Raw genomic sequence first — 23761 nt, forward strand, 5'->3', positions numbered from 1 at the left:
GGCAATAACAGAGACGTCTAAAGATACGCTATAATGTAAAAAGAGACAAAAGCATAAAATCACCATGTCTTACAAAGAGGTAGAGCGAAGCTCCCTTCCTCCTCCTACACCACGCATGTCGACGCATATCATTTTTGTGACTAAAAATATTTCGGTTGCCATGGAAACACCTCCACCGGCATCATCACCTATTGCTGCAGGCAGTAGAAGAAACCCGAGTTAGAATTAATTAATGATTTCATTTTTTATTTCCCATGACATAAAAATTGGAAGTTAACAAATAAAGGGTATTAACCTTCAGGACAGAAAGATCAAGCAAATGAAAGTATTTCCTGATAGTATGGAATTTCTGCTTTTTTGCAGTCGATCCTACTTTTCTGTCACTGACTAAAGCTAATTAGCGTGAATGAACTGATTCGTTTGAAAAATGCCGATTCCCTCAATAATTCCTTGTGACATGGGGCAAGAAACATTGCCAGTTAAAAACCTCTGGCCTGTCTTGGGGTGCCAGATGTCCAAATCTTCCATCCTGCTTGTGCTGGCCAGACATGCAAAGGCCTGGATTACATTCCCAAATAACACAGTCTGCTTAAATAACTGAATGATGACAAACAATGTCATCTTTATTTATTCTGAATAGTTGGATCTATAACGTGTTGTAAATGTTCAATTATGCCACCGATTATCCTCTAATATCTAAAGAACAGGAGTGCTAGCCTAAACTCTGCCTACTATGGCTTTATATGATATTAGGAGGAGTAACTCCAGAGGTGTGGTATTCATTTTATTATTTCAATTAGCAGCTATAGTACAGATAAGTAATGTTGGTTTAGAAAAGTTACATTTTTATTATTATTTATTAAGCAAAAATATATGAAACAGTAATTAGGAGAAGTTTAGGTTATGCTGGCTTCTATCACGTCATGTACTTGAGGACAAGGGCTTGCTTTGGCATTTTATTTCATTCTATTCTATAATAAATACATTTCTGTGGCATCTATACTCATTTGAGATTTGGTTGTTTGTAAAGATGCCAGTGTAATGGTAATGTCATTGCAACTTTGAATATATAAAGCTGAACTCGAGGCGGCTTTTAAACCTACAAGCTTAGTATCCCCCCTGCCCCCCTCACCATTCCTCCTTAGCAAGGTTTTGATGTTTGCTTTGTCTCGAGGGATTAAACAGAGGGGAATAGCTTATCCCTTTGCTTTCCTAGTAGCTGGCACTGTTCTATAATCTACAAAAAGCAATTTATTTAACTAAAGTTTAATTAAGCTTCAGGGCTGTCATCCAGAAGATACTGTGCAGGGACTGAGGACAATTTCAACCATTGGATGATAAGCAGTCTACATGGCGGCTGGCACCTTCCTTCCAGACATTTAGGTTTACTGAACCAAGCAAATTCCTGTGAGTGGGCATGGTTTATTATGGGTGTACATGGCTCAGTAAAAGCCCTTAAACAAGCATGATATAGTCAAAATGAGCATGGTAAATAGGAGCCAGATTTTCCCCCCCATTATGATATTAATGTGTGTTTTCTTAATACAGACTTTATGTAACATGCAAATCAAAGAAGAATTCCTGTAATCAAAATGTTATAACTGGTAAAATGGATTCATGAATGATGCCTGCAAACAGTGTCTGCAAGCTTTTTTGTTGAAATAGTGTTACAATACATAACTGTAATCTTCCAACACTTTTTGCAGGCTCTATTCATATAGAGACCTCTGTCAGTACTCTGAAGGTTTCACTCACACAGGAAACTCCTTTTACAACTGTCAGACAGATACCACTTTGTGCAATTAAACAGAAGTTGCAGACTTTATCCAAACATACCTGGCTGTCCCACAGCTGAATCTGGGGAGTAGGCACAGCGTGGCTCAAGGAAGTTATGTCTTCATCGATGAATCTGTTGTAAATGCATGGACACTGTAGGCTTTCTCCAATTAGCACTAAGCACTTTTTCAGGACCTTGTATTGAATTTTTACAAAGCTTCAGATTTATAATCAATTGTTTATTAGTCAAAGTCATCTGATGGGTAGCCTTGTCTCCCTCTGAAGTTACTTCTCTGAAAATTCACTTTCATTACTTAGTCTACATACACACATCAGATAAAAGTTGTTAAAAATGAACTATAAAAAGATAATCATTCAATAAACTTTGACGAAAAAAGTGTCTAACAGGCCAATAACGCAGATTATGATGGTGGACGTGGCTTGTAATAAACCACCATCCTAGTGGATCTGTCTGTGCGATGATCTGTTGCTATGTAGCCTAGGCACAGTCGTTTCCTGATTGTGCACAATACTGCACATGTGTGGAATGTTGGTTACAACACACAAGTACACAAGATATTTATTAAATATCTTGTCTCACTTTTACATAGTTACATAAATAGTTACATAGTAGGTCAGGTTGAAAAAAGACATAAGTCCATCAAGTAAATCCATTAGGGAAATAAACATATCCCAGATATAAAACTCTAGACGCAAGTAATGTCGGGAATTGTAGTCTCAGCATCACTCGAGTCTATGTGACAGGTTAGATACCTCTGCCCCTTCCTGCCCCTCATTCACACATCACAGGCGCCCCGCTGTAACCGCTTCTAAAGTGTTTCTAGGGGAAACGCAGTAAATCCTAGCCTATCAGCGAAAGAGCGCCCCCTTGTTCTTTGTAATGATCTCAAAGTGAATAATGGGGAAGAGAGCTCTCTATATAGACCATTTATATATTTATACTTGGTGATCATATCTCCCCCTTATACGTCTCTTCTCAAGGGAGAATAGATTTAGTTCAGCTAATCTCTCCTCATACCTGAGCTCCTCCATTCCTTTTATTAGTTTAGTTGCCCTTCTCTGCACTCTCTCAATTCCACAATCCTGTATGGACCTAATTCCATTACAAAGTTTTGTGTCATCTGCAAACACAGAAATGGTACTTTAAATCCCAAACTCTATATCATTTATAAAGATGTTATACAGTAAAGGTCCCAACACTGAACCCTGGGGTACACCACTAATACCCTTAGACCATTCAAAGTATGAAACATTAATTACAACTATCTGGATGCGATCTTTACGCCAGTTCTCTATCCATTTACAGATGCATATTAACCGTCTGTGGGGTACAGTGTCAAATGCTTTAGCAAAGTCCAAGTACACTATATCAACTGCTACTCCACTGTCTACCTGTTTACTTACTTCCTCATAAAAAGAGAGTAAATTTATAATAATACTGTAAATGATAGATTTTTGTAAAACAACACAGCAGGAATATTCTGGAAGATGTATTTTTGACACTGAGGTTCCTATGAATAATTAGCCTTCCTTTGCAAGGGTAACCACTTTATAGGATCAATATCAGTATATCTTTTCTGACTCATCAGATTTGTTTAATAGCCAGCATTGTACTCCTCACATTTGTTTGCAGCTCTGCTTTATTCATTAATATAATTATTCAACATTTTGTATTATTTTGCTGTACATCAATTTATATAAACTAACTTCTATTTTTGTTTTACTGCTAAGATCAACTGCTACTCCACTGTCTACCTGTTTACTTACTTCCTCATAAAAGGGAGAGTAGATTAGTTTGACAACTTCGGTCTTTCTTAACCCCCCTAGTGGTAATCCCAAGTGTGACTCGGGGTGGAAAAATCATGCAAAAAGCAGTAACCCCGAGTCACAATCGGGGTAACTTTGGTGGTCCCCCTTACCTCAGCCCCGTGCTCTAGTGGTGATCGCACGATCCCGCGGTGATCGCACAATCCCTCTGTGATGGCGGGGCACTTCTCCGTTGGGGGGCGTGGTCAGGCGGGAAATTTAAAAGCAGATTACCGAGTAATCTGCTTTTAAATGCCGCCCGGGTCCTTGCAACCCCGCTGCTTGCATTTGCAGTTAGATGCGATGCACCATGCACAATTTATGCATGGTGCATCACATCTAACTGCAGATGCAATCACCTACTATGTAATCTGCTTTAAAAATTTTTTTACAGTAAAATACACTACAAAACATAAAATAAAAGTATAAAAACACATTATAGTACACCAAGCATCATTGCCCAGTGCCCTGATTTACATTTTGCCCACTATTAGCCCTGACCTTGATTTGACCTTTTGATGACTTATAAATCTCTTCCTGAATGTATCATTACATCACTTTGTCTTTGACCTTGATTGTTTCTGACTGTTTGCTGGAGACCACATGGCATCCAAAAGGCATCCCACCGTCGCAAGCGCTGTTTTGGAGGAATTTGAAAGCAGCGATAGCGATTTGGAGTCCCTTGTGGAATCGAGCATTAGTGATTCACCAGGAAATTTGTCATCAGACAGCGAAAGTGAACTGAGCGACAATTCTGAACCCAAGGTCAGTGCTGTGCACACGTGGTGTCCTATTGACCTTGATGTGGACCAGGCAGCACCGCCAAGATTTCCATTCACTGGCGCACCTGGGATGAAAATTGAGGCTGAATGCGACGACCCCCTGGCATACCTGAAGTTGTTTTTGAGCGATTAAGTTATTGAAAAAATTGTTGCAGAGACAAACAGGTAAGCCGCTCTTGTGTTTGCTAACTTTTTGAAATTTTTTGGTCATTTTTTTTGTGCAGACATGTATGCTGCTTTGTGCTAACTTTTTTAAATTTTTGAAATTTGTTGCTAATTTTTTTTTTTATGCAAACATATATTATGCTTTGTGTTTGCTAACATATTACTTGCAACCTTCACACTATAAAAGAACATATCCTAAAGTACATTTTTTATTTCGTTTTATGCAGGTACGCTGGACAACAACAAGGTGCTCCACACCTGAGGTTTGCAAGAAGCAGAAAATCGGAACCTGTGACCAAGGATGACATTTGGCTGTTTTTGGGCTTGGTGATCCTGCAGGGAGTTGTGGGCAAACCAGTGCAGAAGTGGTACTGGTCTAAGAATAAAATGATTGCCACTCCATCATGAAGTACCTGCACTTTGCAAACAATGAAGAATTTGATGAGACTACCCATCCTGTAGAAAAACTGAAGAAAATTTGGGAAGTGTCTCAGATGATTCTACAAAATTTCCAGCAAACCTATGTGCCAGAAAGAGATGTCAGCATTGACGAAAGTCTAATGGCTTACAAGGGGAGGCTCAGCTGGGTGCAGTACATTGCGTCAAGGAGGCCACGATGGAATACGGTGCTTTACACTGGAAAAGGGACACAGTTCAACCCCAGATACAGCCATTATGGATTGGCAACATCTTCAGTGCTATCTCTGATAGAGCCATTGCTAGGTCAGGGCTATTGTATTATAACTGACAATTTCTACACCTCTCCTGAGCTTTATGAGTTCCTTCTGCAACACACAACAAATGTCTGTGGAACCGTTAGGGCTAACTGCCGCAACCTGTCACCATTGTTTGCAAAAGGGAAGCTGAAGACAGGAGAAATTGTTGCCTGGCAGAAAGGAAAGATGATGGCCATGAGATGGCGTGACACAAAAGACGTGTGCCTGATGAGTACTGTCCATGATCCTTCCACCGTTCTGGTACACACAAAACGTGGGAAAGAAGTGATGAAGCCACAGGTGGTGATTGACTACAACAACCCCATGGGAGGTGTGGACAGAGCTGACCAAGCCATGACATTCTACCCAGCGATGAGGAAACAGCAAAGGAAGTAATACAATAAGATTTTCAGGCATCTAGTTGAGCAGTGCCTATGGAATGCCTACATTCTGTACAGAAAAAAATAGTCAGAGGCCTGTGAATCATTCAGACTTCATTTTGCAAGTTTCCGAATCCATAGTAAAGAACCACCAAACACTATCAGTGGCTATGAATAGACCTGGACGTCATGCTTCAACTGTTGTCAACCCAGAACGCCTGACCGGCCGTCACTTGATTGAATACATCCCACCAACCCAGAAAAAGGCGGCACCTACAAGGATGTGCGTGGTTTGCTGCTCAAAGACCGATGACAGAGGAAGGAAGAAACACAAAGAAAACCAGGTTCCACTCTCCTGATTGTGATGTTGGACTTTGTGCAGCACCCCGCTTTAAAATCTACCACACCCGGGATGTCTACTAAAAATGTAAATATTTTTTTTTCTAAAATCTGCATTTAACTTATATTATTATTTATCAATAATATTGCACCCTTGTTTGGAAAATTTCAGTGAGAAATTTTTGATAATATATTTTTTTTGATAAATTACACTGTTGTGGTCAATATTTTCATTATTTTTTAAAATTATGTTTCATAATTATGTATTATAAAATATAATTTATGATTATAATATAATAAATAAATATAAATATTATAGCCGGGAGTTAATCCTGAGAATTACAGGCCCAGAATATAAACACAAACTTCTATGCCAAAAAAATAGGATCACTTTTTGCATAAAAAAACTGACAGAATTAGAATGCTAGGGGGGTTAATTTATATTATTATTTTCTATCAGAAACTCCTCTATGTGGTTCTTTATCAAACTTTCTAGGACCTTTCCAACTATGGACTTTAAACTAACCGGTCTGTAGTTACCTGGTAATGATTTTGTTATCTTTCTAAAGATAAGAACTACATTGGCCTTACACCAATCCATCTGTACCATGCCAGTGACCAAAGAGTCTCTAAAACTAATGGCTTTGAAATAACCGAGCTCAGCTCTTTAAGAACCTGTGGATGTAATCCATCGGGTCCTGATGCTTTGTCAATCTTAATTTTGCTCAACTGTTTGTCAATCATATCAGTTTTGATCCATTGTGACTCATTTAAGGCAGTGACATTGCTATTATAAATTTGGACTTGAGCTCTGCGATTTTGCTTTGTGTACACAGAGCTAAAAAAAAGTGTTTAGTAAATCTGCCTTGTCTTTATCCCCAGTTACCAACCCAGAGACATCCTTTAAGGGGCCTACATGCTCAGATCTGATCTTTTTGCTATTAATATATTTTAAAAAATTGAAAATGTAATTCATCATGTAGTGTTCGAATTATTTTTAGGTTGTTGAGGGGCAAATAATAAAACGTGGACTTTACCTTTACCTTCCAATATGCATGTTTCAGTTTTGTTACTAAAACCTTTTTACTTTAACCTTTGACATAAAGCAGTGTGACTGGTATTGAAATGGCTGAAACATTTAGTCCAACTACAGATTTTAGAAAATCAATCTTATCTATTATATGTGAAGGGAGACTTTCTACATGAGGATGTAGATGTGTGTCAACAAAATTACTTGTATGTTCAGTTAAACAATTAATCCCTGAAAAATTATGTCTGGATGTCATAATTATATTTACATGCTTTGTCATCAGAACAGCACTAATTAATTGGAGCTTAGGATGTGTGGATCTAGTTTTAAAACCTACAACTTGCTTGAAACGGGAAGGGAGGTATTTAAAAACTTCATACTGTTGTAATCATAATGTTACTATCACACACTATTATATAAATGTAATATTTAACACATTTGATGTTGGTAAATCTTGGTATAAAGCTATGTTCTTTGGAGGCCTATAGATTTGCATTACAGGTGAATCACCAAGGTTCACCCATGGTAGAATACCTTATCCAGTCTTGGAGAAATATTTGTAAAGTGTTTCCCTTTGTTTTCCCATGTTTTATGGTTGCACTGTGTATATACCATAGATTTTATAAACTTTTTGTGTAGGTAAGTGTAGTCTACAGGCTGATGAATATCTGTAGTAACTACAGTATATTGGGATGTGATTGATGTACACGTACATTATGCTATAGTGAAGGGTTAAGGTGGACTTAAAGATTTATGATTTTAAATTCAATCCATTTATTTTGTAGAACATACACTTCTTCTAGACAGCAGTGCCAGGAGAGTGACACATTTTTTTCCTTGTTGGGCAAAAGTATAGCTAAAAATCAATGATCAACTGAAATATGATTGTTCAACATGGAATAGTGAATCTGCACAAAAGGTTACTCCTTAGACTGCAAATTATCCAGTAAATCCATCAGTAGTTGGTGATAGTCAAATGACTGTTGTATATATGTTGTATATCTTTGGTGGGACCATTGCAACACAGAAGATTTTTTTTTTTAAGTATTCGGGTTCAGAGATTTGAATCTTGGCCAGGATACTATCTTCCTTATTTTTGGGTTTCCGTGTTGGAGATTATCTTTTCTCACTTCCTCTATGGTTATTAAAAAAAATAAAATGAGGGAAATTACTGAAAAGGAGCCCACATAGCAGTAAAACCTCACAATAGTTCCAACCTTTTACTATTTTACTAAAAGTTTTAGATAAATGTAAAGGTTAGTGATGTAGGGGGGCAAATCAAACATATAAATTCTGTGTACATGTAAACATACCACAGATACTGTACTGGGACTGTGAAGGTTGCAGCTGACACTCAACATGACTCTTTGTGAAGATTCAAGAATCATCAGGAGGAGTCTTCAGGACCCCCAAACAACATTTATTGCTGGATATATGGATATCACTTGGCATACATGGTTGACCCTTCCACCAGCTGAATGTAGGTAATATAGGTAATAAAACCTTTTTACTGTCCTCCCTATTCTTTTATACACCATTGTATTTATTTATCAACCTGATAACTATTAGAATTTGCCTTGTTTAATTCTAGGTGTAGTTGGACATTCAGTCACACCACCCACCCCCTGTCTGTACACGCTTGTCAATACCAGGTCATATTGAGCTCCAAATCCAGTCTGTGCCTGAAGGAGAATGAGCTCTATGTTTATGGATACTATGGGGAAAAACCCTACTGTTTCAACCTGCCTTGTATTTTCAGTGACTGTGATCATTTATCATGTATACTTGAATATAATAAAGATATTATATATATCCTGAGCTCTCACGGCATGCAGGCTGCCTTTTATATAACAATGTCCAGGTGCTCCACAGCCATTCTCAATCTCTGCCCTGGAAAAAGAGAGGAGTGCCTGGTCAACCCATTCCTTCAAGGAAACCCCGGGTCTTCATCCCAAATAAATGGCTGCAGTTCTGCAGCAACACAAATACCAATAGCCTCATGTAGGTCCTTTAATCCCATTCCATGGAAGATTAAGGTATATGATGCCAAATATGTGTGTGTATCTTTTGTATATATTTGTATAGGTGTGTGTATATATTTTTTCAGTACTAACTAGCAGCAGTGGTCATGCACTTACTGCTGTTTGTAAAGTTTAGCAGGGTTGTTGAGAACATTAAATATTCTTGGATGTTACATTATATGAAATAGCAGTGATGAGTGCATTCCAGTAGTGTATTTTACTGCTTGACTGTATTTTAGCTTTAAACCCTAATAACCTGATCTAAGCTAATATTAAAGCCAATGAAATAAAATGTACAGTTAATAAGTATGCACAATACAAATCAACCATATGTTTGATAAGTAAATTGCATCTATACATGAATATGTCCAATAATCCGGTATTAAACAAAAGGAAAGGTGACTATATACACTTGTATGAGGTTCAAAGTCCCACTCCAAGATTCAAACTGCCTAAGAACATTTTAAGGTTTTGGTATTTCAGTGGCTGGCATACTCTGCCGTTGGGGCTCTTGCCAATGTCCAGAGTTTTTTTTTTTTGTACGTGTCGAGAAATAAAAGCACATATTATTTACTCTCATGTCTTTTCACTTTCTATACTGTTTGAGAGATTTAGGTAATAGGAGTGAATATGGTACATTAGTAACAGTTGTATTTGTGTGACATTTCCACAATTTGGATGAAGAAGTTACTTGATGCTATCTCTGGCTTCCTCACCTGTCACCTGTCAACACATCCGCATTTTATAGGTGTCACCCAGGTTTCTTAGACTTTCTCCTGATCTACCAACTGGCTGTTAAATTTCCAGTTTTGGAGGAACAAATGGGACATATATAGTGCAATGATATCCCACCCAATGCAAGTTTTTAAAAAAGCCACAAGTACCCTCAACTGTCCCACCCCCTTTGATTTAGGACATGCACCCCTTCCCCTTGGTAAGGGGCTTCTAAGAACGTAAAAGCAGTGCTGCTTCAGGAACTGAATGCCTTGCGGTTTAGGCACAGAGCCTAAATATGTATATTCTGTAGAATGTCTGTCTGCGTTCTTTGGCAATTTGTCAACAATGCATTTAGCTAATTTTATAAATTCAACGACTGTGCATCTAAAAACATTTGCTAGCAGTTTTTTGTGAGGCATTTGCAAGGGTTTGCTATACATTGTTGTCAGCACTTTCATTTCTGTTATGTTTTTCTTGCAATGACCATAATGTATCATGAGATACTTGTTTTCCTGCTGCCCATTTATTTTATTTAAAAACGTGGAAGTGCTTTAAAGTCAAAACGGCTTTAAATGCAAAACATCTCAAAATCTGATGCAGTGGCGGGGTCTTTAAGAAAATTCCTAAAAATTGGTCTGAAGCGCTAATACAAAATTATCAATTGTTACCAAACATATCAATTTAAAGTGGTACTTTCCCTCAAAAAATTCACTTACCTTTACCTGTGAAAACTCCTAATCCATCCACATATTGAACCCAGCGAGTCCTACGCTTTCTAGGTTTACCTCTTCTTTCCGGGACTCTCCGTTCCGTCCAGCGCCGCCATATTATCCTTAAATTAACTGAACTAACTCAAATTGCACAGGCATGAGATCGGGTCTTCCCCTAAACAAATAAAAAGTGCATTGTTGTCTGTTTAAATCTCTGCTTAATAAAAGCAATCAGGGTATTTTTAAAATCAGTTTAGAAAGGGTTTTAACACCTGGCGGAAGGTGATCTGTCACTGGGTGTGTATTGAAGAAGTCTGTGTTACTGAGGGACTTCTGGGCTACAACTAGATGGAGTGTACAGCTGCATCATAGGGGGACTCGGAGCCAATAGGTCTGTAGCTACGGCCCTGGCACCGTGTCTCATAAACATTTGTCATGTTTTAGGGAATATTGGGTGCCAGTTTCCTGCAGCCTTTTTTCAGAGACTACCTGTCTACATGCATTTCCTAAAGCTGATTTTCCTATGGTAACAACAGTGGACTATGTCTATGTCATTTATGTTGAAAAGGCCACTTGTTGCCACCCTGTAACCCCGTTTTCATGGACACAATACATAAGCACAGTTGGTAGACAGGGACACATTTTTGTCCCCTCTGTACCAAAAAGTAAACAAGGACCTTAATGGAATCACTAGAGTTTATTTATTAAAAAGTGCAGATTAATAAATACAAATAAATTATATTAACATGGTAAAACAATTATATAAGATTTGATTGGGTATACCTATAATGTTAAGAAATGATGTGTTTGTCATGGTAATCTTAATAATCTACTTCGGAAATGACTACATTAAATATGTCTCTAATAGGGGATGGGATTCTTACTATAGACATTTATGTCAAAATCTTAACCGTATAGTTTTTTTGTGGGAAACTTTGGAGAAAAACAATATATTCTCTATATAATATTAACTAAGTGTTAGTCCATTACTTATATGAATAAAAATACAGATTTGAGATAATATGATCACATTAGCCTTGTCCTATTCACTCAATCCAGCAGTAATTGGATGATACTGAAGGTTTTCCAGGAAAATCTTTTACAAAACAAGTGGACAGTGCCAATGGTGACAATTTTAAGATTACTTTCTATGAATACAATTATTTAGCAAAAGCCTTTACTTTATATTGGATTGACAGCAAATTGGACATTTTTAAAGAACTCCTACAATAACTTAATAAAATAACTTAAAATAACTTTTGCAACACCATGGGAAATGTAGCAATACTCATCTGATTTGACAGTATAATGTGATCAAAATAATTCCATCATACTGATACAAACCTGCGTGTTATAAATTTCATTTTTTTGCTAGGGGTGATTCATTGGAATTTTACCTATGTTCATGTTTCAGAAAGTACTAGAGATTGTCAACGATGCAAAAAAAAAAAAAAATGATGTAACTACCGCAGAGGTGCGTGTAAGTTAGTTCAGTCCCAGCAGCCGCTGGGGAAGCCAAGCAGTTTTTGACAGATGAAGACAGGTATCAAGCAGGTACAAATGTTTTATTGCAGAACGGACATCACTTGTCCCTTCTACAAAAATTATCTGCCTGATTATTTATTTCAAAGCAGACCATTTGACCTTTTGAACTTTGTAACATCTTTCTTGTAGTTTTCATTGTTTTTACTGTAATTTTTTTTCACTCACGGGTTACTTATTACATTTTGATAACGTTTTACAGCAATCTCTGTAAATTTTAATATAGACATGACTTGGGTGGCTGTACTGTGGTTAGTGCATGCTCCAAGCCCTGGGTTTCTTCGCACCTCCATGAACCCGGACCAATGTGTGGGGCTTAGAATAGCTGAGTATTCAGAATATTGAGTTAGTGGAGAAGATCTAAAATGTTTATTACCAATCTCTTCCTTAGCTATAAGCACATTCAAGTTTAGTGCAATCAAAATACCACCACAGATGCTCTGCTTTGTCCTTTATCTACTTATACTAGTGGCAGAAGAAACATTTATCTGCCTAAAAAGATATTTAAAGTATTTTAAACACTTTTTCAAAAGAAGTCCCCAAATATGTTATAAAGGTGTGAAAATAATTTTGGTATGTGAAGTGGTTAACATGTTGTTTTTGCAAAAACTGCTGCATGCCAGAGTGTCAACATTTGGTCTGATCACAATGATTTTGATGACCCACTGGACTTGATAGGGTTAAAGTATTGAAAAGTCCTAACCTCCTGGGCTGCTCATTTCTGTCAAGTTTTATAAGTCTAAAAGCGGTACATTGTTTTTCATGAAAATTTAATTTACAGTATAATATATTAGTATGAGTATAATTAAATTTGGAACACAAAATCATGTCAAAATAATAAATTAAATACATTTTGCATTTTTACAAAAAAAAATGTACTTATTTACTCATGTACTCAGTATACTCATACTATTATATTATTCTGTAAAATAATGTTCATGAAAGACAATGTACTGTAGCTTTTGCACATGTAAATCCACTGTATTGCATTCAATACAGTTATTTTGTATTGAATGCAATACAACTTATTCAAATTTCCCGCCCCGAATGGAAAGTCCGCATGCACCGACGTCACCGGGATCTCCCCAGTGACTCATCAGGTGCAGAGGAAGCAGGCCGGAGGAAGGGAGAAGACACGAAAAATGACGAGGGAGGCCGGCACATCAGGTAAGCGCATTATTTACTATTGTTTCCATAGGTTTACCTACCCTGAGTGTGACTGGGGGTTACTGCTTCCAGCATCTTTTTTCTACTCTGAGTCACACTCGGGGTTACCGCCCAGGACGTTAAAGTACTGATAGTTTTACCAATGTCTATGAGGGGAGCAAGAGAAGGAGCCACGTTTCATGGTTACTGATCCTCAAGGTCATCAAAGCACACTAAGCTCATTTACTAGCCCTGTCATTATAAAAAAGTACTAGTGATTCCTCTCCAAAAATACCATAATGACAGGTGGGGTGACACAAGAGGCCTTTTTATGGTTAGGCCATAGAGTGCATTATTGTGATAAAATCTGCTCACAAGCTATGTCATAAAACTTTTTCTATACCTGCATTAGCTGTAAGTATTTTGAAAAAGTATCATCGTATGGTTTTTGTTTGGTAACAGCTGCTTTATGTTTTATTTAAACTGAAAAAATTTAGATTTGGCTACTGTTGCTTTATCTTAGCCAAGCACATAGAACAATAAAATCATTTTCACAGATTAAATTGTGCTGTGGGAATAAGCTGTTTCTGACTGTCTGCTAAAAAGTCTGTAATTTATAAGAGTTGTCTGTTATATTTATTTGGCAATGGTTTGTGTCCTCCATAGCTGTACTGGCCTCCTATGCATTTTGTTCAACAATAGCTTGTATATGACCCTAAAAATTGCCAGGAGCAATACATAGGAGCTAAACTCCCTTTCATTAACTCACGGTGGCATTGTGCAGGATGACTATATGGGCAATACAGATTTGGGAAACAGGTTTTTGTTGTATATTACTCTAGATTTCACGTTTTTTCTGCTGTGTGGAAAGACTTCCACTTTTGTTGAAACATCAGAGCAGATTTATTAAAGCTCTCCAAGGCTGGAGAGAATACACTTTCATCAGTGAAGCTGGGTGATCCAGCAAACCTGGAATGGATTTCATAAAAGTAATTTGCTATTTGTTAGCAAATGTTTTACATCCTGGACCAGATTCATTCCAGGTCATCCAGGCCCATCTATTCTAGATGTTGAAGATCTATTTTGATGTCAAGCAATGTCAAGAATGAATAAATTATTGTTTAGAAAAAGGAATAACTATTCCGGTGACAAAAATAATACATTTGTTAACATTGCAACAGTGTACGTGGCATTGGAGGCATGAGGCACAGGATGGTGATTGTAATCTCTACCTTTAGAAAGAAAAGGGTATATGATAATCTACTGTGGCAAATACATGCAGTGAATATTGTCCAGAGAAGCTTAAAATGCTGGAAGCAGTGTCCTGAAGAGTGACTCTCATGCAGGCATAATGAGCTGTCTGCTTAGTTTGGTTATCCATTCTATCTGCTTCTGCATGACTTCTCAGGTACAGAATGCAAGCACACAGCAAGCTTGAAGAATGAAATAAGACACCTGGAATATCATGTGCCGTAATTGTTGTTTTCTAGCCCTACAGCACACTCAATATATGATAAAGAAGCAAGAGATTTAACACTTTGAGAAGTGTCACAGATATTTTTAAAATGCACTACCAGCCTTTATAACGATAGGAATGTATACAGAGTGCTAGTTATAAGAGAATACAGATTAACTAAACACTTTATGAATTATTAAGTAACTTTTACACAAAATACATTTATAGAACATTTTTCCTTTAGTGCTGTGTCTTACTTATTCATGACATGCCTTATGCTGGTTTATTAAAAATATCTTTTCCCTTATTAAAACAATAGAAAAAATGGTCATAAAAATGGTGGTGTACTGAACAACAACAAAAATTCAAGTAATTACCTACTTTTGAGTGGGTCATTTTTTAAAAATGTTTATTTGAAGATGTAAATACAACTTTGTTGAGTGCAAGTTGTTCAGATAGAAAAATACCAATTCACCATTGGTCACTGTTTGAGCTTCAATTGGTCTGAGTGTGGTTGCAAATGTTCATTTTTAGAGTTGTAAATATAAGTACAAGAAAGAAGAGAAGGAAAGCTGGGTTTTTTTGGCAAAGTGAGCTTATATTGTAATAATTTGTCACAGACAATTATTAAAATATACAAAGGTAGACTTCCAGGGGCAGAGCCAACAGAGGTGCCCGCATCCTACTAGTGCTCTGGATCGTGGACTTTACCTTGCTGGTTACCGCAGTCTTCCCACCCGCTTCTATCACTGCACGGTGATTCTAACCCTCTGCAACCTCTTCTGGTGAAATCCCACCAACTGCTACGGCTGTACTTTTAACTTGACGACATCATATTTTTTGATTCTTCGACTTTATTTTTCCTTTACTATCACGTTGTGACTGTATCCTGTGGCAGTTCCCTACTTAAACCGTGCATTCTAAGGTTCAGTGCTCTTGTTCGCCATTGCGTGATCTATATCTCAGAGCATGTACAAATATATGACTTGTTCCACTCCACATAGCATGGGAACACACCAAAAAGCAAAGGGAATGGCGTGCTCCCCTGCACGTGATACCCCTACCAGTTAGCCCTCACACTCCCTGTCAGGACGTGACTCTCCCGCAGTGAGGTCTGCAGAAGATCCTGTGATGCCTGGATTGCAGCCCCCCCTTCTCCTCTACAGCCTAGGAGGCCATTGATCTTTTATCACTGTACTTGGACAAAAAGTTTAACCCATTACAAGCCCCCATTGATCAGGTGCTACAAAAAAACTTCTGACAATGCTTAACGGGTAACTGAATTGGAACAACGGGTCAGTGACTTGGAGTACCAAATGCTGTCTCAATAATCCACCATCTCTCTTCAAACCACTTAACTTGCATCCCTATCTGAAAAGTACGAAGATCTTGAAAATCTCAGTCGCCGCTCAAACCTGCGCTTCCTGGGGATACCTAAGAAGTTAAAGTACCCGGATCGCATAAGATTTGTTACAGTCAACTTCATGCTTGCACTCTACCTGGATCCACTTTCCTCACGTATGATTGAGCGCATTCACCGCATTGGTTTAAAAAGGCAGGCGTCTAACTCCAGGCCTTGTGCAGTGATCGCAAATTTTTTTCATTTTTTGGATAAACAATTTATCCTCTCTGCCTACAAAAAATCAGAATCCTTACAGGTTAATGGACACAAGATCCTCATCTTTCAAGATTTCTCAGCTACTGTCACACAACAAAGAAGGGCATTCTCTCCTGCATGCTAATACCTGATCGCTAGCAAAGTCTGCTTTGCTTTACTATATCCTTCCAAGTTAAAGGCCATGATCAATGGCATTACTGTGATTCTGGAAGACACTGATACTGCGCTACACTGTCTGCAGGAACTGTTTTCGTCATCTGCAATGGATGGGGATCCAGGATCATGACTCTGAATAATTGCCTCTTCAAGATTCCAGGGTGAATAACACACAATTAATGACTGGAGTCTGCTATAGGCCCCCTAGTGCTAAGTAAATAATAGAAAATCAACTACTAGCACAAATAGAAAATGCAGCAAAAAGTGGAAATGTTTTAATCATGGGAGATTTCAATTACCCTGACACTGACTGGAGTAATGGCACTACAGGAACAGCAAAAGGGAGGAAATTTGTGAATTTAATACAAGATAATTTTATGGTACAGTTTATAGAAGCCCCAACTAGAAATGATACTCTGGTGGACCTAGTGCTTTCTAACAATGCAGAGCTTATAACAAATGTGCAAATAAAAGAGAATCTGGGTAGCAGTGACCATAATATGATTTCATTTAATGTAAGCTGTAAACAGGAATCAAAAACAGGAAAGATAAAAACATTTAATTTTAGGAGAGCAAATTTTCTATTATTAAGGGCGGCTCTCTGTGACTTGGACTGGAGACAATGTTGTCCTCAAAGAACACAGAACAGAAATGGGAATGTTTCAATTCTGTTAGACAAAAGAAAAACATATTCCAATGGGTAAAAAGTTTAAGAGGCTAAAATTAAAACCTATGTGGCTCACAGCTGATGTTAAAAAGTCATAAGGAACAAGAAAAGGGCATTCCAAAAATATAAAAATGAAGGATCACCTTCATCATTTGAAAACTTTAAAGAATATAACAAAAGATGTAAAAAGGAGATAAAATGTGTAAAACTTCAAAATGGAAGACAGATTGCAAAGAAAAGTAAGGCAACCCCCCCATTTTTTTAAAAAACATATTATTAGCAAAAAGATCAGATCTGAGCATGTAGGCCCCTTAAAAGATGTCTCTGGGTTGGTAACCGGGGATAAAGAAAACGCAGATTTACTTAACACTTTTTTTTAGCTCTGTGTACACAAAAGAAAATGGCAGAGCTCAAGTCCAAATTCATTATAGCTTTGAGTCACAATAGCTCAAAATTGCTATGATTGACAAACAATTGGGCAAAATTAAGGTTGACAAAGCACCAGGACCCAATGAATTACATCCATGTGTCCTCAAAGAGCTGAGCTTGGTTATTTCAAAGCCATTATTTCTAATTTTTAGGAACTCTTTAGTCACTGGCATGGTAATGATTGATTGGCGTAAGGCCAATTTGGTTGGGAGCAAAGTCATTACCAAGTAACTAAAGACTGGTTAGTTTAAGTCCATAGTTGGAAAGGTCCTGGGGAGTTTGATAAAGAACCAGATGGAGGAGTTTCTGATAGAAAATAATATTATAAGTAAAATCAGCATGGCTTCAAAAAAGACCAAAGTTGTCAAACAAATTTATTCTCTTTTTATGAGGAAGTAAGTAAACAGGTAGACAGAGGAGTAGCAGTTGATATAGTGTACTTGGACTTTGCTAAAGCATTTGACAGTGTACCCCACAGACGGTTAGGATCGATAGGTTTAGAAAAGTCAATCTGTAAATGGATAGAGAACTGGCTTAAAGAGAGAGTTGTAATAAATGATTCATACTCTGAATGGTCTAAGGGTATTAGTGGTGTACCCCGGGGTTCAGTGTTAGGACCTTTACTGTTTAACATCTTTATAAATGATGTAGAGTTTGGGATTAAAAGTACAATTTCTGTGTTTGCAGATGACACCAAACTATATAATGGAATTAAGTCCATACAGGATGTCTATAATCTACAAGCAGACCTGGATGTACTGTGTGATTGGGCAGCCAAGTGGCAAATACCATTTATAATAGTTAAATGTAAAGTTATGCACTTGGGGGTAACATGCATGCTTCATACTGTCTAGGGGGAATACATTTGGGGGGTCAGAAATGGAGACGGATCTGGGGGTTCCGGTAGATCATAGACTTAATAACAGCATACAATGCCAAGCTGCAATATATAAAGCTAGTAAAGTACTTTCTTGTATTAAAAGAGGAATAGACTGCAGAGATGGAGACATAATCCTGCCCCTGTACAAAGCATTGGTCACACCATATCTGGAATATCCAGTCCAGTATTGGGCACCAGTTCACAAAAAGGACATTGTGGAATTGGAGAGAGTGCAGAGAAGGGAAACTAAATTAATAAAAGGAATGGAGGAGCTCACCTATATGGTCCATATAGAGAACTATCTTCCCAAATATTCACTTTGAGATCATTACAAAGCACAAGGGGGCGCTCTTTGCGTCTGGAGGAAAAGAAGTTTAAGCTCGGGATAAGGAAGGGATTCTTCACTGTAAGGTCTGTGAAAATGTGGAATCAGCTCCCATTAGAAGTAGTTTCACCAACTACTTTAGATTGCTTTAAAAAAGCTGGATGTATTTCTAGAAGCAAAGAATATAACTGGGTAATAAAGCTTTAAAGTAAACATAACCGATACTATTGATCCAGGGAACATCCGATTGCCTCATGGAAAGGAATTTGTTTCCCTTGTTGAAGCAAATTGTACCAGAGTTTTTTTTTTGCCTCTGGATGTTCATAGGGTTTTATATCTGGGATATGTTATTTCCCTAGAGGTTGAACTTGATCGACCTATGTCTTTTTCAACCTGACTTACTATGCAACTATTGTGAACTCTCTTGAGGAACAGTTAGTGATTTGATTATGGACTCCATGGCGGTTATGATATGGTTACTGTTTAGTGATGCAGAAACTGTTAAATTGGCTGATCACTATACTAAGAAATAATCCTTTATGTTACTCTGTGGTAGAGAAACACAGGCCAATACCTTGAAAAGTATTTGTATATATCAGGATAATTAAAAAATAAATAAATAAACTTCGAACAAAACCCTATTTTTGTAAATGTTTTTGAAAAATATATATTACAACAATATTTTGTTATATTTTATCACTATCATATTTTATTTTAATGACATTTCCAGGGATTAGAGGGAAGGGCGGGAAAATGTGAGTAGTGAAAAAATGTTTTGTTTTTTTTCTTTTTTTGTAGATCAAAGAACAAATATTGTCATTTAAACTTATATACCAAGACAAAAACAGTTTTTCAAAAGAAAGTAATCTTTCTGCAAAAATATGTTTTGCTGGGTATATTTTAATTTGAATTTAACAACTATGTGCTTTTTTAAATGTGTTAACTGGAGATATATTCCCACATGTGCTCTTTACAGCTTGATTTACTCCAGACCCACTCCACCCTTACCCCTCTACTTACTAGATCTGATATTTTTATGCAAGGCTGGAGAAGATATTACTTTCATCAGTAAAGCTGGGTGATCCAGCAAACTTGGAATTTATCTGGTTCTGGATTCAAAACATTTGCTAGCAAATGACCTTGAAGAAATCCATTCCAGGTTTGCTGGATCACCAAGCTTCACTGATAAAGGTGTATTCTCCCCAGCCTTTGGAGAACTTTGATAAATAAGGCCAACTGAACTGACTCTCCACTGTTTTTTTTTTCTCACAGTCTTTTAAACACACAGTTGTCCCCCCAATTGTTAAGAAATACTTCCTCAATCCCTTCCCTCTTTCTATCTAACATGAAATCTCCCTTTTTCCATATGCCTTAAAACTACCTTCTTTACAAAATACTAACTGAATATCTGAACTCCAACACTCTACTTGCTTTAATCTGGTTTTCAACCTGCACATTCAATTGTAATGACACTTATAAAAAGGTGGCCAATTACCTCTTCACAGTAAAGTCAGAAGGCCACTTTTCTAGATCTTACTACTTTTGACATTGTTATTCACACTCTTCAACTTTGGATCCTGCACTTTATCTGCTTTCATAACACTGTCCTCTTCGAGTACTATCTTATCAGTTACCTAGGGCCCTGGACCAGTACTTTTCTCGTCAAAGACCTCCTCTCTTGGCAAAAACTCATATCCTCGTTCCACCTACAATACCATCTGTAGGTGATATAGGTGACACACAAATTTACCTATCAACCTTGTCTCCCCCTGTCCTTGATAAAGTTTTATCCTGCATATGCCTGTCCCATAATGGATGGCTAAACATTACCAAAATTCAACAAAATTTGCCTTTTTGAAGGCGATGTCTGCCTATGGTCGTTGTTGAATAAGAAGTTGGTGAATTTACCTCCTGCACTTGGGCTGAACATTAGCGGTACATTTATTTAAAGGATTTATTTTTTTTACTCCCTATGGGTGGCAAAGGTGTGAGGGGGACCGGGGACACCCACCAGAGTGATTCCAGGACTCTAAGGAGAGATCTGGAAAACAATTTTAGGGGCATTAACAACCAGATGGCCAATTCAAGGCCTTCAGGGATGGCGGCTGATGATGCCTTAGCTCCCACACTTTCCCCAGTTGCACACTTAGTAAGCTCCGGAGGCCACAGGCCCTGACTATTTTCCGGGAAACTGTAGTAGGCATCCTCAACACCTTACTGGGGAGCGAACCCATGACAGATTTGGAACTGGACCGTGTACATTGAGTCCAAGCATCAGTCAATTGCCATTTTTCTAATGGACTGAATCTGAATTTGTCTGGGCTCTGTTTTTAGGCATGTTACACGCCCTTGGATTCCCCTGATGCTTCAGCCTTCTAGAGTGTTGGAGGTAAAAAACTTCTACCTCTGCTGGTCAGCCTTTCAGAACACTCTCAGATAGCCTAGACATGGCATTTTTGATTTTTTGGGGGTTAAGGTATATAAATCTTCTATACAACTCCTGTCATTGAGACACTGGTTAGCACTTCTCCACGTCATTTAGTTATTCTTTTTATTCTTTTCCTTTGGCTTTTCCTGGGGGTAGCTTCCCCTTCTTTGGTTGATCTTTTTTCTCCTACCCTTTGTCCTGGTTGCTCTGCCAACAATGAGAGCTCTTGCACATCCTACATTGTTTCAACACTTTTTTTAGTGTACTATGACATTTATCCAATTTGCATCACCTGAATGTACAGGGCTTTATAATGCCAAATAAATGATCTCAGTTCATGTACCATATGGACCAATCTAAAGCTGCACAGGGCCGAGTGCAAATGTGTAAATAAGATCTCAGACATGCGCACAAGGAGCATTTTTTCTATTAGGGGAAAGAGATGCTGATCTCACGCAAACACAGTGAAATTGGTTCTCTTTTTTTCCCCTTAAGATCACGTCACCCGATTACGTCACCCGATCTCGCACCTGTGCAGTGCAAGATCGGGTGACGTGCCAAGAAGACCAAAGAAGAAGAAGACGAAAGAGAAAAGTAAGGATGGCGATGCCTGGCTCTTCCTCAGCGCCGGGATAGAAAAAATCCCAGGATGATGCGGGACCGGATCGTGGGAAGGACCAGTGCTATCGAGGGACCTGCGAGATTAAAGGTACGTGTAAATTTTTTCATTCATTCACAAGAAGTTGCACATGCTGCACATGCTGCACATTAGACATTACAACATAGGGAGATAAGAGTTCCAGTTATTTTTAAAGATTTTATAGGATTTTTAGTTTAATGTGGTATAACAGATAAAACAAAAGTAGAAGGGTACATTCCATATACATAATTTGATCTTGTTCAGAACAATTACAGCAGTATAGTTCAGTTACAATAGTGAAAAACCAAAATGATACAAATAAGAAAACAGGAAGTGGAAGAGGAAATCATCTGGTGAACTTTTTTTTTTAACAAAAAGTTAAAAGGCAAGGGGAACAAAACAGGAGAATTAGAGGGGGTCCCAGGTTTTATGCAAATTGCCTAATTTATTTTTAATGGTACATGTTAATTTTTTTATTTATCATAATCCAGTTGAGTTTATTTTTGGTAAACTTCAAAGGAGTGTTACTCGCTTTCCAATAGCACGCTATTGATATACAAGCTGCTAAAAGAAAAAAAAGAAATCAGCCGAGCTGAGGATTTTGGAATATAATCGCCTAGATTGGAAAATAAGGCACCATCAACGCTTTTAGGTAGATTAGCATGTAATACAGAGAAAATCAAATTATAGATTCCAATTCAAAATGTCTTGACAGCTCCACAAAGCAGGATGCAATGGGCCAATTTGACTGCAGCCTCTACAACAGAGTGGAGAAATATCTGGGTTTAATCTCCTGGCACTGTCACATCTACCTCTTCCTCACTAAAGCGCAGGGATCTCTCCCCTGCGTGTGCAGGCAGTTCTGACACTGGGCGGGCCTCTCTTTTCAAGCTTTATTCCGTCCAATCCACTGGCCAATCAGAAAATAGCACCTACACCAGCCCTGGCTATTTAGCTAGCTCACAGACTGCACTCTGCGTTCGTCCATTGTGCCGAGCCCGATTCTGTGATCTAGTTCCTGTACACCTGTTAGCTAATTCAGTGTTTCCTCTGTCCATCTCCTGTTAACCCATCATTGTTCAGTCTGTTGGTTCCCAGCCAACTTCCCTGTGCTGTTCCAGTGTTCCTCTCTGTCTGTGGATCTCCCTGTGTCACCTGTGCCTCCTGTTGCTTCCAGTGTCTCCTCTGTTCCCTGTGCCCACAGTGGCCCCTGTGCCACTGGGGTCTGTCTCCTGGATCCCTGGCAATTGATTCCTGGTGTGTGACCTGACCTCTCTTGCCTGCCTTGACCCCAGCCTTCCTCAACTATTCTTCTGCTTTGTGATGTGGTACCGTGTTTTGCCCACCTTGGTGTGCCCAAGGACCGCAACCTGGCAGTAACCAGCAGCTCAACATCCTCACCATCAGAGGCTCTGGAGAAAACCTGGTTACTGCTTAGACTCTGCGCCTCGGCTCTTCTCAGGGCTCACACCACATCTGTGCAAGCCGTAGCGCCCCCCTAGTAGTCCTGTCTCTCCGTGCATGACAGGCACCATATACCATCTCATTAAAACTTTTTAGTTCGCTTCAATAAGTAATGTGTTTAGTGAAACAGAAGGAAGAGAGTTTGCAGTATGCTGCCATTCCTGAATCCCCCACTTCATATTCAAATCAGTTTCCCGATGTGCCATGTAAAAAAGTGAATGTGAATCAAGGATGCTAAGGTCTATATTTGAAATTCTACTCTTTGCAGAAGAATCTTTTAAATGCAGAATACTGTAGTAGTGCTTGCAAAAACGATCTTAGTTGCATGTAACGGAAAGTTTCAGATGATGGAATTGAGTGTTTGTCTTTTAAGGTTGGCAAACCGATGATCGTTTTACTATCTAACAAGTCACCAATTTGTAAAAATCCCTTGTTTTTCCACCATTTGAATTGTGAGTAATCACATCCATTTGGGTACCGCAATAGGAAATGTAGGAAACAGGTAAAGCAGTTGGGGAAGTATGTTCATTTTTAGGACAGCTATCTA

General features: G+C 38.2%; 2 protein-coding genes across 2 annotated transcripts in view; one reads left to right on the forward strand and one right to left on the reverse strand.

Moving 5' to 3' along the window:
- Nucleotides 1–16084, reverse strand: part of PICK1 (protein interacting with PRKCA 1) — a 624859-nt gene extending 608775 nt beyond the window's left edge. The window contains exon 1 of the mRNA XM_072421156.1: nucleotides 16074–16084. The gene's annotated coding sequence lies outside the window, so the exon portion shown is untranslated. The remainder of the gene's footprint in view (nucleotides 1–16073) is intronic.
- Nucleotides 8387–23761, forward strand: part of CACNA1I (calcium voltage-gated channel subunit alpha1 I) — a 370590-nt gene continuing 355215 nt past the window's right edge. The window contains exon 1 of the mRNA XM_072421248.1: nucleotides 8387–8508. The gene's annotated coding sequence lies outside the window, so the exon portion shown is untranslated. The remainder of the gene's footprint in view (nucleotides 8509–23761) is intronic.

The sequence above is a fragment of the Pyxicephalus adspersus genome, chromosome 8 (genome assembly GCF_032062135.1).
Source record: "Pyxicephalus adspersus chromosome 8, UCB_Pads_2.0, whole genome shotgun sequence".
Taxonomy (NCBI): Eukaryota; Metazoa; Chordata; class Amphibia; order Anura; family Pyxicephalidae; genus Pyxicephalus; species Pyxicephalus adspersus.